This window comes from Oreochromis niloticus, linkage group LG7, assembly GCF_001858045.2.
Source record: "Oreochromis niloticus isolate F11D_XX linkage group LG7, O_niloticus_UMD_NMBU, whole genome shotgun sequence".
NCBI classification, from domain to species: Eukaryota; Metazoa; Chordata; class Actinopteri; order Cichliformes; family Cichlidae; genus Oreochromis; species Oreochromis niloticus.
In genome coordinates this window covers 63,527,662-63,539,808 of record NC_031972.2, presented here as the reverse complement: position 1 = coordinate 63,539,808, position 12,147 = coordinate 63,527,662, and the positions used below count along the sequence as shown (strand labels likewise).

Genomic DNA, 12,147 nt, shown 5'->3' with positions numbered 1-12,147 from the left:
ATTTGCCATGAACAGTAACATTTAACAACACAGGCCTGTAGAGCATTGTCTGATTTAGGGTGAAATCTGATGTCCACTCCTGGAAAGACTGGCACTTGTCTGGAATGCTTCCCAGCTGTGAATAATGTTTTCACTGTATTATGGCGGACTTTTGGAAATGGAAACCCTTCCCAGAGTCATAGACAACAACAGCTGCCTTATTAAGACCATTACTGATGTCTTTCCTCCTTGTCATTGTGTCAACACCCACCTGAATGTTCCAGACCAGCAAAGAGCCAAACATTCAGTTTTTATAGAGGTGCTCACATGTGCCCATCATCAGTTAATTAAGTCCAGCTGATTAGCAGCACCATACTTACCCTCTTAAATCCAACGGAAGCAGTGAAGGTGTAACTAGATTTTCTACACACTGTTTCTGTGATTAGCTTAATAAATATTGGCACAGTGTAACATGTTATGTTTTGTAGTTGATCTGAGATTGTATTTACCTAATTTTAAGACCTGCAAAGGACGAGATTATTTTTATTATGTCATCGTAAAACAAACAGATTGAATCAGGTATGCTTTCTTTTTACAACAACTAAGTTGGTCTGTTGGGCACAAAAATGTTTCTTTAATGTTTGTAATGTAATGTAATGCTATGATTTAGTGGTGTTCAACTGGTAGTACCATAGAAGTACTAGCACAGTAGTTGTATCTTGTAGTGTTTCTTATGCTATTTATGCAAGTGTGTGTCACCAAACCATATCTTTGTCTGTGTCCAAATATAAACGTGTCAAGAGACCACATATCCATTTTGACCTCTGCACCTTTAACTCTTGACCGTTTGATATTTGGCCTCAGCAGTGCTGCATCAGATTCAAAAGTCACAAAGAGCAAACAGAGGGATGACAGCAAGCCTGCCGAGGAAAGGACAAAACTGTAAAGGCTGGGCATGAAAACTGCTGAGGAGAAGAAAGGAGTGGAACCACTGTACAAATTTACATATTTACAGCCCCCACACCACTACACAGTGTGTATGCAAGTAGGCATTTTCAGAAACTAAGAACTAGTGACTCATGAGTTACTGACATTTCCATCTCCCCAAACAGAGACAAATTGACCCAAGTCTGCCACTATTTTATTATAAGGAAATTCAGTTGTGAGCTGAGGGACAACCAGTTCAAGTTCAAACCCTGCAAACTCTGCTCCTTTAATTTTATTCACTCTTGTTAACCAAATATTCATTTTTGCCTGACCTATGAAAAGCTTAATGAGACAGACATCTCTCCACTGTGCTGCACTGACCCAAAAGTGAAAACCCTGTCATCCAGCAGCAGTCCTAGCTAACCACCGTCACAGTAATGCATATAGAGGAGCCAGTGTGGGACAGCTGGCGCACAGATGCACTAAGGCCATTTGGCAAAACCCACAGTGACTGCTGCTCTGTTATCTGCAAGTGTGACGTGTCTGTTTGTATGTACTGCCACCACTTGACATCTGCACTTTTTCAATTGGAGTAATGTACAAACACCATGATGCTCAGCTGATCGCAGGGCTCTCCTCTTCTTTAGGAAATTCTTACATTAAAGTGTAGATCATGGTAGATGCTCCCTAATATGTCCAGTCCAGTCACCTCATGTTTGTTCACACAATGCAACAACATCTGGAGGACCAACAGCTGCAAGGTGCTACGAGAGCATAAAGGCACCCGACATAGCGCACAATTCCCAGTAGAGGACAAATGTTGCTGGACTCAAATCCATCTATGCAACCAGACACAGATTTTCCTCACGGTTTTTCTTCTGAAACTCATCTTTCCCTACGAATACACCAAGGCATGTGATGCCCTCTCTCTTACAGCCCAGCTGGAAGCGTTGGCTGCTCTGTATTTTTCTAGTCAGCTGAAAGAATAAGGCTAAAAGTGTCTAGCAAAAAAAGAATAGTCTACTCACTTTTAAGCAACATGTTAATTTAAACTTAACCTAATTATAGTAAGCTCTCGCTGTGCCTTAACGATGTGGCCCTGATAAAGACAAATCTATGAACTGACACGGTCTGCATTTTTTAGACTTATTTTAGGCTCCATGAAGTTTTTCCAATATTACTGACTGTGCAAAGTGCTTAAACACACACAGGCTGCAGCTGTATTGCTTTTAGCCATATATTATGTGATTTTTCTAATATTACAGTTTTCATGTGTGCAGTCCCATGTTTTGATGCTGTGACTGGTCATAAGAGTCCACTAGAAACTCAGTGAATAGCACAAGGAATATGAGCTATGAAAGTGGTTTGAAAGCTTGACTGAAGAAGATGAGATGATCTGGCAAAGAAGAAATGAAAGTAATGGAGCATGTGATGTGTGTGTGATCAGCTGATTGGGTAAAGGTCTGCCAGGAAAAAAAAAACATAGGTGACAATGAAACTGCTGCAGGATTTAAAAAGTTTTGAATTAAACTAGCCTAACCCTTCTTTAAATAGGCAGTGTTAAAAGCAGAGATGAGTGAAAATTCAAAACAATCATAATTCTGTGCACAAACTAACAGCACACCGTGTGGTAAAGAGGGGAGTTTTCACAAAGAGCAAATGTGTGAAAGATGTTTGTTGGATTTCACTGAACCACACCTCTGTGAAACCTCATCTTAACGCTCACAGCACTTCCCAGTGTCTTGTAAATGTGTCAGCATGTCATTTTTGTCAAAAATAAATTAGCGTCACACACCCGTTTGATTTGTCTCTCACCTGAATTTGTAATTTCAGAACTTCTTACGACAGACAAGCTAAATGGTGAAATGTCAAACGTATTGTGTAATCACACTGATGGCTTCGAGTCCATCTCCTTGTCGTATGGTACCTGAAGTTTTAGGTAAATTTCCTGGGAGAAGAAGTGGCTCGACTTCGTTCCAACATCACAAATCATTCTTAATTATTATCCTGTGGATCCACAACAAAGAGAAAATATTGTAATGAGGCACTTCGCTTCTTTCCTCTGCACATTGCTACCGAGGTGAACACTCATTTTTCAGCCCCACATTTGCATAAATTCTGTTCTTTTTTAAGTTGGTGCTGCCAAAAGTGATAAAGTGTATGCAGCACCAGGGAGGAGAATCGGGGAGAGGGAGTGGGTAGCAAAGGAGGAAAGGAGTAGGGGGGAATGGGGTTATAGGTAGAAGAAGAGGAAAAGAAAGTTTAAAATAACAGAGAATGCACACAATCTGCATACGCTGTCTTCAAAGGGACAAAAAATAGGTGGGCAAGAAAAGCATAGTGACCACGAGAGCATGAACTGATGGCAGTGAAAACCAAAAACAAGTTATGGACAAAGAACATCAGATCTGATTTTACCAATATAATGAAGAGAGAGAGGAGAGGCAGAGATAATGTGAGTGGGACAGATAACAAACAGAGAGAGCTGCAGGCAGGGGGCTATAATGGACTTCTGAGTGGAGAGAACAAGAGATAGATTTACGAGGAGAGAGGGACGAGTGCGGGGAAACACAGAGATAGTCTGATAGACTGCTAAGTGGAAGGGGTAAATTGTCGCCCTGCCTGTGCTCTGTTTTTACAAAGCCCGTCATGAAAACGGTGTTTAAATTTAATAGGCAGCTGCATTAGTGCGTGCACACACACACACACACACAGACACACAACCTGAAACACTCAGACATATATTTTCTCACTGTGGTGCAGGACGACTCTGAGGAGCTCACAGTATCTACGCTGCATTCGACACACATTCATTCGTCCGTAGCAAAGTTTGTTCATGTAGTACATTATTTTACTGTGTTGTGTTAAATAATAAATTCACATTATTAATGCCTCAATATCCCCTCTGATGACTGACTGATGTAAGTTTAGCAGTGTAAATGTATTAGAGAGCTATAGCACTAAGTTTTTGTTCAAGCCTCTCTGGAAATAGCTCTGCATGTGCACCACATTTTAGTGTGATTAACTTTAACTTGTTCAAATTCAGTCTTTATTTAACATCAACAAGCATGCAATATTTGGCGACTACGTTGATTAGCTACAGATAAACACACACATATGCAGTAGCGGTTTTTGATACGGGCGACACGGGCGGTTGCCCGGGGCGGCATCGTGGTGGGGGGCGGCATCACGGGCATCGGCAAAAAATAAATAAATAAAAATTGCTCGTACTCATGCTGCCCCGACGTCATGCCAGCACATACTGGGAATGGCATAGGCACCGATCGGTTTTCTATCGCCCATTTGCTGGGAGTAAGGGCGCCCTCCGTTTGCGAGGTGCGCCTGCTGCCTGCGGCAGAGGGAGGAGAGGGCGGGGCGGCGGGGATTCTCTGGCTGGCTGGAGCAGCATCTAATAACCAACCCGCAAAATAAAACAAAATAAAAACAAACCAACAAACACGAAAACACCAGACATTATGATACAGACTTATATAATATAATTTGCACCGATGTTTTTTCGAAATTCTATGTGCGAAAAGTGAGCGCGAGAGCCCTCGGTGCGCCTGCTTGCTGCTGAAGTCAAACTAAACTTTATTGTCACCTCCGCTACCAACAGTCCAGTATATAGAGAGACGAGACGACGAGGCTCCAGTTACAGCAGTGCAAGTAAACAAACAATAAATATAAGAAGAGTAAGAAAATAAATCTACACTTTAGGACCAGGGGTAAAGGGATCAATAACAATTTAAAATTTACAGTTTGATTATTTAAAGTCTCACACACAACCCGTCGAAAGGGGAGGAGCCCTGGCTGCTTCCAAATAGAACACATTTCATTTATAATGTTGTAAATCCAAACCCATTATGTATTCATGATTCATGAATCCTGGGTTGTGCGAAATCCCAGAAATAAACCCTTGACAAAGCGAATCTGTGAACTAAGGTGTAGGTCTATTAGGTTATGTTGTGGTGATCCTCGGGTTGAGGGATGGGTGTTCATACTGGAGTGCAAAATTAAAACCAATGGAAGATGGACAAGAAAAGTTCAAAACCATCAGGTGCTCAGTTTAGAAAAAAGAGAAAAGAAGAGGAGGCGAAACGAGCAAAAGTTACAGGTAAGCAGATGTGTCATTGGATAATGGCAGGTCATCCTGAAACAATCAGAATCAGAATACTTTATTAATCCCTAAGGAAATTATGTGGGTTACAGTTGCTCCAAGAAGAAATGGTAAAAATAGCAAGAGTAACAGACTAAACTCCAAAGAATACATTATGTTACAGATTTTAATATTAATTAGTCATTGTTAATTTGTCCTGTTCTCATTGTATGACGAATTATGGCGGCTGTTTGGTAGCCGTTTGCATACTGTGCATACTCTCTCTCTCTTCATATGTGTGTGTGTGTTTCTCTGGTGAAATTCAGTATGGTTCCGACAACAGTTTTATGTTAATGTACAATCCTTAATATGTTTTGTGTGTGTGTGTTGGGGGGGGGGGCGCCGGAGGGAGTGTTCGCCCAGGGCGCCAAACAGGCTAGGACCGCCACTGCACATATGAGTAAGTTAGCAAGATATTCAAAGAACGAGATTTAAAACAGTGTATCTGCAGTAGTTTGAATGGATCCGTTCATTTATGCTCTGGTCACACAGACCATATTTGTGACAATCTGGCAACCACCAGTTACCCATCAAATCCATCTTATCCAATTCACAGGGAAGGGCTGAATCCTAGCCCAGCCACCATAGGACAAGGGGCGGGGTACACCCTGGGGATGTCACCAATCTGTCGAAGGGCTAACACGGAGACAAAAAGATTTACACCTATGGGCAATTTAGAATCACAAATTAACCTAACAGCACTAACTGAACATCTTTGAATTGTCAGAGTACCTGAAGATAACTAACTCTGATACAGGGAGAACATGCACACTCCAAATAGTAAGGCCCATTGGGGATTTTAAACCTAAGACCTTCTTGCTGTGAGGCAACAGTCCTAACCACCGTGCTGCCCTACCACCAGTCACCAGGGAAAAAATATGTATTTGGTGGCTGGGTTGCTAGAGGTAACTGTTGCTAGGAGAAATTGGTTTCATAGAGTATTTGGTGCTACACCTCCTTTTGATTAGCTTGACCACTAGCAGATTGCTTGTACTTTCCATGGAAGATGCCAAATTCTCTGCACACAGTCATCAGCTACTCTCTGAGTAGTTGTGAACCTGTGAAAATGCAACACAATGAAGAACATTCACCTTCCAAGTAAACGTTGCACCTTTTGAAATGTGTTTGTTCCAGCAGCCATGGCACAATTTTTACTTTGAAGAGGAATATTCTCCATTTATGGCTTGTTTTAGCAAATGTTTGCAGACAGGTTTGCAACTTCCATCCACAGTAAACTGGTGAAATCAATCACAAAGAGGTTTGTGGTGGAGCACCATTGAAATCGATTGAAACCCATTTCCCCTGTGACTACCAGCTACCTCCAGCAACCACTCAGCAACCAGTCAAAGAATACACATTCTCACTAGCAACTGAAGACCCATGTGACTGAGGCTTAGCAATTTAATTGGATCTCTATTTCTTAAGATCTTGAATTCTGAATAATGGCTTCTTGGCAGAAAGAAATAAAACCCCTCTGAATACAATCGGTTTGTCAAAGTCAAAGACAACTTTATTGTTATCTCACGCATACACAAGAATACAAAGCTCAGGATCCACAGTTTAACTGAAAAACAATGGAATGTGCTTCAGGAGTACAAATACAAAAATGCAAGTAAATAAGCAATATGCCAGTAAAATTAAGCTCCATGTTTAATCTATGATATACTATTCATACATATGAGAACATAGAATGACACTTGTCCTGAGTATATGAAGTGCACAGTACAGGATATAAATATGTGTGCTGCAACATGTGCAATACAGTTCAGCTGCCCAATCTACAGCATGTGTACTTTAATACAGATACTAATATTAGCTTTGTATAACATAGATACGTTTACTTACCTTTTTCAAGGCAACCTGTTCAAGTAAAGTAAGCTCAGCCTGTCTGATCACGGTGGGGATAAAAGCTTCAGTCTAAAAGCAAAAATTGACTCTACTGAAAATATGAATAACGCTAAAATATAAATAAAAAAAATATTCTTAAATTGTGTTTAATGTTATTGTTTCAGCAAGTGCACCAAATAGAACTGTCATGGTTGTGGGTCATTTTGACCCAGCTTTTTCTGTTTCTTATGTTTTGGTGTTTTTCTGGATTATGATTTATGTTCTGATTATTTAGTGATACTGTTTTGATTATTGTTATTATTACAGGTTTAGTTCAGTGTCAAGTCTGTCTCTCTCTGTCAAGTTCATGTCTTAGTAAAGTGTGTCTTGTTTCCTATTTTACTTTGAAGGTTCATGTTCATGTCTGATGTCAGTGTGTTCAGTTTTACCTGCCCCTCTCTCGTTAACCTAATTTCTCCCAGCTGTGTCTCCCTCCTGTTTCCCATTCCCTGATTACTCCCCTGTGTATATAAGCCCTGTGTTTGCCTTTGCTCTCTGTCACGTTGTACTCTCAATATGCTGTGTGTTTGTTATGTCCAGTCTTCCAGCGCTTCTGTTCTGAGTTTTGTTTTGCGAGTTTATTTTACGAGGAAGTTTTGCCAGCAATAAAGCTGCGTTTTGAGTTCCAGTCCCGTTTTGAGAGTCCTGCATTTTGGGTCCTTTTTCCTGCCGGCCTGCCACACAGCCCACCATGACAAGAACAATATCTGACTCAAGCAATGAGAAGGCACAATGACAGGAAAAAAGGAAACGTTACTAACGCTGCCTTATAACCCTTATAACCATCAATACTGACCAGAAAAAATAACCAACACTTAAGTACTTCTACATTTGGCCACATGAGCTTCTGCAGTGTTTTTACACACACACACACACACACACACACACACACACACACACACACACAAAGACGTGAAGGCAGAAAACACACCCGTCCCATCTATTCTCATGAACGTTCATATGTAGTGCACACATATACACACATAGAGAGACACAAAGACTCAGAGCTTGGCCTTGTCTGGTGCAGTCATGGCTGGCTGTTGTCTAACAGAGATATATGACAGAAGCTAGCTGTGTGGAGAACATTTATCTACAACTCCTCGCCTTTAGTATGCAAGGACAGCTACCAGCAGAAACACTTGGCTCTCTTTATCTCCCCGTCTTTTCCCCTCTCAGCTCAGCTTTGTGGATATTATTGTAAGGAAAGCAGCAAATTAATGTATGTTGATATTTGTATCTACCTTTGTGCTTCTGTATTAATATTTGGACAGTATATATTTGTGTTGCAATACAGTACTGTGCAAAGGTTTTGAGCCACCTGGTATTTCTTTATATTTTGTTTCCCAAGAGCCAGACTTATTTTCAATCCTGACCTTGTGTGTTTGTTAAGCCATTCAACAGACCTATGAATCATTCAAGCATAAACAGCCACCTAGGTCAAGATACGACCCAGTGTTGTGTCTACAGATTTTTAAAGAACCCCTTTTAAAATGTTTCTTTGGGAGCTTTGTTACTAGCAGCCTGTTTCAAACAAACTTACAAAAATGTCAAACAAAATTCAGTTTAGCAGTTTGCACCAAAAAGGTCATTCCCAAAGAGTTATTAGCTGAAACCTGGCATATCCTGGCATTAGTGATGGGAATTCCGTCTCTTTTTAGAGAACGAGCTCTTTTGGCTTGGATCACCAAAAAGAGCCGGCTCTTTCGACTCCCAACCAGCTCTTCAGGTTGTTTTGTTGCTTTAAATAATTGATTATCAAAAACAATATGAAATTATACATAAAAGGAATTACTAATGTAAAAAAAACATGGTTTTATTTATATACGTTTATATATAAATATATACGGTGGCCCCTAGAGACAAAGCACGTACAAACTCCAAAACACGTACAAACTCCGAAGCACATTGCTAGCATTAACTGAACTTCCAAAACAGAGCTACCTAGATCACTTAAATTACACAGTTGAAAGCATATGTCTATTGTTTGTGTATTTATACACAAACACTCATATACATATGTTGTCTCTTGTTGTTGTCCCTGGCTCTCTTTCTCTCTCTTTCCCTCCAGCTCTGTTCCTGTGCTACTGTGAGTGTAATTACCGCCCCTCCCCCCTCTCCTCAGCGCAAGCACAAGGCTCACATGCGGAGTGAAGCGAAAAAAAGTGCGAGAGAGAGGGTGAGCGAAAGAAGAAAAAAAAAGGCACGGCTCCCAATGAGGAGCCGGCTCGTGTCGTTCACTTCAAGGAAATGGCTCTAAGAGCTGTTTCGTTCGCGACCAACACATCACTACCTGGCATCATGTGGAGTGTGTCCTTAAAAAGATGAAGAAACTAGACAAGTGGAAGTAGCAACTCTAAAAAGCCCATCTACAGCAGAGGAAAAGTATTTGTTATATCCTTAAGAAACAGGAAAAAAGTCAGCAAAAACGTGACACAGGATTTGAGACATGCATTTGGCCCTTCAGGTATCCATCTACTGTTTGTTGAAGCCTCATCAGAAATGGTCTCAGTGGAAGGGTGGCTGTCAAGTAGGCATTCTTAAGGAAGGGAAACAGGGAGAAAAGGCTGAAGTACGCACAATTACACACAAGACCTGGACTGAAAATCACTGGCAACAGGTATTGTGGAGCAGTGAATCCAAATGTGACAAAATGTATTGAGCATGTCATGGTTTGGAGCCGCATTTCTTGTCAAAATGGATGGAATAAGAACGTGTCAATGATATTAAACACTGCCAATGAAGTAAAAGCATACCTGGATAGAAAAACCGAAAAACAACAACAATGGAAACGTATCATGTAGGATTATTGATAGAGCCAGAGATAACTGCAGTTAATATCCAGTTCCTCAAGTTTGCAGGCAGTCCAGGCTATAGCTGACAAAGTAATAAAAAATTCAAAAGGTTTTTGGTATTCTGAAGCTAGCAAACATCATATTTTTCTTAATCTTTACATATAAATCAATCCAAGGACTGTTAGATCAAATTCATAATTTAAGTGTTGAAGAGAAAACTTACGGCTCATCCTTTAAGTTAGATTAAAATTGGCTCAGACTTAAACATGTACTCTGCTTCTTCTGTGACAGCATCACTGTGACAGGGTGAGATATCTGCCATCTTGCATAATAACAAATCATGTTTGTGGTATATTTGCACCACCTGAAATGACTCTTGTTTTTACATTAGCACAAACACATGCAACTTTCAAGCAGGAGGCTGGGACTATTGTAAAGCTTTGTCTTTACTTTCTCCGTGCTTTTGTTTTCACTTTCTTAAGAGGTGGAGATATCAGCCACATTATACATGCACTAGTTCACACAGTCACTACAGGTAACTGAATTTAAAAATGTTTTTGTTGATATTTAGTCAGTTGAGTGACCTGATAATGGCACCAAATTCAATGTTGAAAAGCCACAAATTTTACCCACTTCATTTTGAATTGAGCACATGGGGAAATGGCCAAAGTCTGTTCATCCTGTTCAACCTTTTAGCCCAGTACAATGGGTTTGGTATGGAAGTGGTAGATCAAACGACCAAACTTATTCCAATTTCCTTCACAATGGTCAGACTGACTGAAAACCACACTAAATGATGGATTTCTGCATTTATAGCAGCTATATTGAGTGAAAATTCATACATGACATTGAAGTGCCAAGCTAAGAGTTTCTTTTTTATGGTGATAGGTATTAACAAAGCTGCTGAGAGCAAATCTTTCAGTGGAATGTGAACAATATTTTCAGCACAACGAACGCAGCGAGGGAGGTGAAGCAGATGTCTCCAATTTCTGTCTCTTAGGAGCATGACAAGTTAACGGGTGGTGGTGAGGAATAAACACCTTGTAAGGTAAGACAAATTATTGAAGTGGAGAGGATGCAAAATCACAGCCACACTTTTACAGCTGAGCGAATGTCACTGCCACCTCTTATTTTACAGCTGAAATACAAAAAATGGAGGGGAGAAAAAAAAAGGAAATTTCTTCTGGTGGCTGGAGAGTCAAACGAGGAAAAAATGCCAGGCTTGATCTCGGAGCTGTCGAAGCATCCTGTTCCACGAATACACACATTTTCATTACATATCTGTTTAGTACAGCGGCTGGAGTGAGTTCCTTCTGATACTGAAGTTACTGTGTGTTTTCCTGGTGTTGTTAGTGAGGTGGGGCCTTTTTAAATTAACATTGATCCAATTACACAACAGACACCCAGCAGTAGAAACACTAGTTTTAAGTACCTGGAGTATTCCTCTTTAATAGATCAGCTATTTAGGTCTGTAAGTTTTTGCACTGACATATTATTACTAAAGCATGGTCCAGTCATCTTTCAGTTGTTTCTCATGAGCACTTTACCAACCTCTTTTATTCTGACATACACCTAAAATCACCTTAAAACATTAAATTAGTACTGAGCAGTGTATTTTAAGGCACTTTGTGGAATGTATAAGGTCTTCTTCACATGTTGTGTATCTGTCACGGTCCTGGGTTGGATCGACCCAGCATTTGAGTTCCTTATGTTTTGGTTTTGAATGATTGTTCTTTATGTTTCTCTGGTGCTTTGTTGATTTTTATTATGGATCTGTGTTTCAGTTATTCTGGTATGTTTCTGCATTATGACTAAGGTTTGGGTTGTATTTTGTTATTATTGCCGGTGTAGTGCAGCGTCAAGTCTGCCTCTCTCTGTCTAGTCCGTGTCTTAGTTAAGTGTGTTCTGTTTCCTGTTTTACTTTGAAGGTTCATGTTCCTGTCTGATGTCAGTGTTCCAGCTTTGCTCTCCCTGTCTCGTTAGGTCTTATTCCTCCCAGCTGTGTTCCCCTTCTGTCTCTAATTCCTTGATGACTCCCTCTGTGTATTTAAGCCCTGTGTTTTCCTGTGCTCACTGTCGCGTGGTTAATGTCTGTTCACCCTCATGTTATCTGTGTGTTCCGTCTGCCTGTCTGCTTGCTTGGTTTATTTCTGTATCTTTAGTTTAGTTTCGGCTTCTCCAGCAATAAAGCTGTGTATTCTGAGTTCACGTCTGCCTCCGAGTCTCGCATTTGGATCCTCCTCTCCATCCGCCTGCACACAGACCCTTGACAGTATCACAGGGTTCTGAGCTTCATCAGCAGCTGTGGTCCCCGCTTTTCTTAAGTAATGTTTTTATGTAGATGACACCTCAGTCGCAGGTATGTGTTTATTTATGAAATCATTTTGGGTATTGTTTCTTCTTATT

At 40.5% G+C, this 12,147-nt stretch overlaps 1 long non-coding RNA gene across 1 annotated transcript; it reads left to right on the top strand.

Moving 5' to 3' along the window:
• Positions 1-262: 262 nt before the first annotated feature.
• Positions 263-2,015, top strand: LOC102082776 (uncharacterized). The gene is made up of 2 exons (XR_267709.4): positions 263-558; positions 847-2,015. It is a non-coding gene; the product is annotated as an uncharacterized LOC102082776 (long non-coding RNA).
• Positions 2,016-12,147: the final 10,132 nt, after the last annotated feature.